Consider the following 4,509-nt stretch of genomic DNA (forward strand, 5'->3'; position numbering starts at 1 on the left):
ATGGGTGTCCCAACCTCACAACCCCATCAAGTCCTGCTTCCCCCCAATTCTTTTGTCCCCAATCTGCCACCTTGGAGAGTGACTTCCTGGGGTTGTTAGGTTGTTGGGATGTGCCCCTAAAAGATAGTGTAACCCCATTAACTCTCTCATTCTCTCTTCCTCCTTCCCCCTCCTCGCCTCTTCCTCCCCTCTTTCCCTTCCTCTCTCTCCCTCCAGCTCCTGATGAGTGTTTTGTTCTGACAGAAACTGCTCACCACTGCCATGTGACAGACCCACTAGGGATTCAAAGCAAGAAGCTGCCTAGTCTTGACCTGGAGCCCCCAGAATGGTCAGCTAACCAATCCTTTCTCTTTGTAAGTTAACAGCTTTGGGCATTTCTTTATAGGAGAAGCTGATTCATGGGTGCTGGCGAGTCAGCTCAGCTGGTAAGGAACTTGCTTTGTAAACATGAGGACTTGAGTTCAATAACAGAATTTACATAAAAAAAAGCCACAAATAATGGTGCACATTTATGATCCCAGAGTCAGGAGGCAGAGACAGGTTGATTCCTGAGGCTTGCAGCCAATCAGTCCAGCCTAATTGGGGAGTTTGGGTGAGTGAGAGACCCTGTCTGAAACAAGATGGAAAGAACATGAGGAATGACACCCAAGGCTATCTTCTGACCTGTGTGCATGTGTGCACTCGAGTGCATGCACACATGCACACACAGACACACACACACAGACACACACACACACACACACACACACACACACACACACACACACACACACACACACACGGAGGACAAGGAGAGGGAGAGAGGGGAGGAGACTCAGATGCTTGGCTCTCCAGGGATAAGCTGTTGGGTTGACTGATCACCATGTCACTTGTCATTGGGCTCCAGATGTGAAGAGAAGTTTAAGGAATGAGCAGGTGTCACACAGAGAACCTCTAGGGCATCAAGGTCAGAGGTCAGCACAGAAGTCAGAGCCTGTTGTTTGGATCTGAAGATTAGAATTAAAATCTCAGTACAGATGCTTAAGTGAGCTGAGAGGTACCACCAGGGCACAACCGAACAGGTCCATTTTTACTAGAAGCCTCACTACCTTGAAACATCAAAAAGACTAGGAAAGACATCTACTTCTCTTCCCTGACATCAGCTCAGAGGGTGTCACAAAATTCTCAAGAGGCACTTTTCACTTTAATTAAGGTCATGATGAGGAGATGGCTCAGTGATGCAGACCCCAGTTCAACCCCTGGAGCCCATGTGAAAAGCCGGGTGTCATGGCATAAGCTAGTAACCTCAATGCTGGAGAAACGGAGGCAGGAGGATGCCTGGGCTCCCTAGCCAGCCACCCTGGCCTAATGGTGAGTTCTGGGCCCAATAAGAGATCTTGTCTCAGAAAGGGTGAGCAGTGCCAGACGTACACCAACTGAGGTGTCCTCTGGCCTCCATGTGCATGCTCGCACACCATGCATGTGCACATTCACACACCACATGTGTGTAGGTTCACACACTATGCATGTGCCCATTCACACACCATGTATGTGTACGTTTACACACCACACATGTGCACATTCACACACCATGCATGTGTACATTTACACAGCACACATATACACATTCACACACCAATGCATGTGTACACATGTACCAATTACGGATGTTATTGATTCTAAGGGGAGAAAAGGAAATGAGAAGGTGACCCATGTAAACTACAGAAAATCTCATGGTCCCTCTGGGTTTGGGCCCTGGGTTCCTTCAGGGAGTTGCATCTTCTAAAACTCTTACTGAAGCCATGGCCACCTCAGGCATCAGAGTGCCTCTGGTCTCAACCATGTACTTTGAAGTTTTGTCAAGAAACTCCACTACTGAGATCGGGGATGATTCAAGAAAGAAAAAAAGATTCAAAGTTCTACACTGTAGTTAACAAAGGCGTCAGTTGGCGGCTTCCTTCCACTTTAGAACTTTCCATTTATCTGTGTGGGTCGAGCAAGATTTTGTGATCTTTTAGGTGAGGGCCTCTGCTGAAGATGAAAACAATAGAAATACAAAGGACACTGGAAACTAGGAACTCACATTCTAAGTTCAAAACACGTTCCAAAAAAGGGAGCCAGAAAAATGCACCCACGTGGGCCATAGGAACCGTAGAGTGTTATTAGAATTCTGATGAAGGCAGAAAAACAGAGCTCACGTGGATCAAGGAGACACACTATCTTAATTAAGCCCCCGCCTCCTGTGGGAGGCTTGGGAGGAATGAGTCACTAGGGATTGGCTTATGGGATAGAGAAACACTCTGTCCCCGTTAATAGCATCTTACATACCTTCCGCCCCAGCCAGTGTCACCATTTACCTCTAAAGTGTGCCCCAAACTGTGGGCAGAAGGGCCAGCAGTCTCCAGTCCCACATCACTCCTTTTTGCTCTTTCAAAAGACCTTGGAGCCTCTGCTTAGAGTGACTTCTGTTGGCAAATGGGACGGCTGCTGAGGATTGAATTTATCACTAGAACCAAGCTCCTTCCTCATCTCTCCACATGGTTTGTGTCTTATCTTTCAAGAGAGGCCCCCTGGCCCTCAGAGGTAGCCTGCTGGCTCGAACTTAATTAGGCAGTGTTTGAAGATGTGGTCTCCTCTCTGGCAGTCAGCCACCTTATCTCCCGGTACAGAAATCCCTTGGGGGAGCTGTTCCCACAGAGCAAGCCCACCCCCCTTGGGAGGGGAGATTTACTCTTGATTTGCAAAATGAAGCAATGCAAAATAGATGCTTCCTTTCTGTGTGTGACCTGGAAAGCTCAGACTACCTGTGGGAGACCCCAAAGAAGCCCAAGCTCAAGGAATACAAAAGGTCATATACTCAGGTGGGAGAGAGGGGACCAGAGGAACACTTGGTTTACTGGGCAGTTACTATGCTCAGATGTACGTCAACTGGACAGGCCAAACAGGGCATTGGGTCTTTAATGGGGAGATGGGTGGGAAGAAAGAGAAGGCATTTCAAGGAAGGGCCTTTGACAGATGTCATGTGTGCCCCCGAAGTGGGTCCCAGTGCAGCTGGATGGGTGCTGGAGTCCACAGCTGCCACATGGTGGCAACCAACATAATCATTATTTTGTTTTGTTCTTTATTTTTTCCAAGACAGGGTTTCTCTAGGTAGCTTTGCGCCTGTCCTGGAACTCACTCTGTAGCCCAGGCTGGCCTCGGACTCACAGAAATCTGCCTGCTTCTGCCTCCCAAGTGTTGAGATTAAAGGCGTGTGCCGCCACCACTGCTAGGCCCATTGTTTTCTTTATAAGAGGTGCTTCCTCTGGGCTGGGGACATGGCCCAATAGCAGAACAAGGGTGTGGACCTGAGTTTCATCCCTAGAATCTACATAAGAAGCCAAGTGTGGGAGTTTGTTGTGGGATGGTCTGTATGTTAAATTGCTCTGATTGGTCAATAAATAAAACACTGATTGGCCAGTGGCCAGGCAGGTAGTGTAGGCAGGAATAACAGAGAGGAGAATTGAGAGAACAGGAAGGCAGAGAGAGTCACTGCCAGTCACCACCATGACAAGCAGCATGTGAAGATGCTGGTAAGCCATGAGCCACATGGCAAGGTATAGATTTATGGAAATGGGTTAATTTAAGCTATAAGAACAGTTAGCAAGAAGCCTGCCACGACCATACAGTTTGTAAGCAATATAAGTCTCTGTGTTTACTTGGTTGGGTCTGAGCAGCTGTGGGACTGTCGGGTGACAAATATTTGTCCTGACTGTGGGCAAGGCAGGAAAACTCTAGCTACAGGAATTCATGCTAATAACTCCTGCGATGGTGACGTGCGAGTCAGAGATGGGTGGACTACCATAGCTCACTGGCCAGCTGAGCTAGCCTATTCAGTGATTGCATGCCCAAGACAGACTGTGTCCAATACAAAAAGTGAAAAGAGCCAGAGGAAAGGCTCTTGAGGTTGTCTTCTGATACACACACACACACACACACACACACACACACACACACACACCCTACAAGTGCATCCCCTGCTCCATGTTCAGTTCTGATACTTGAGAAGCAGGGGATTGTGCTGTTTCTTACCAAGGAAGCTTGGGCTCCCACTGCAATAGTCAGACAGGGACTTCTTTCCTCTTAGGTACAAACCAGAACTCACACCCAAGTCAATTGAGTTCACTTGCAAATGTCCACCATGTGAGAGGGTCCTCCAGCACTTCTATCCCTATTCCATGCTCACTCTATCCAGCAACTCAACTGCATGGAGTGGAGGTCCCCATGGGAACTCAGCTTAGCTGGTTGAGGCAGTCAGCTGCAGCACTTCCCTGACACTCAGGGCACCCAAGGGTGCTTCAAGATGATCCCAACCAGCAGAGCAACCTTATGACAGGTGACGTAGTTTGCAGTCCCTGCTCTGACGACCAAACAGTCTGGTTGGTTCTCTAGGTCCTGGGGTTTGCAGCATGGCCAGCAGTGGATGCAGAGGACTCTCTATTCCAACAGCGCAGTGGACGTTTTGTCAACAGGTCTGGGAGAGATGATTGG

This window comes from Peromyscus leucopus, chromosome 2, assembly GCF_004664715.2.
Source record: "Peromyscus leucopus breed LL Stock chromosome 2, UCI_PerLeu_2.1, whole genome shotgun sequence".
Taxonomy (NCBI): domain Eukaryota; kingdom Metazoa; phylum Chordata; class Mammalia; order Rodentia; family Cricetidae; genus Peromyscus; species Peromyscus leucopus.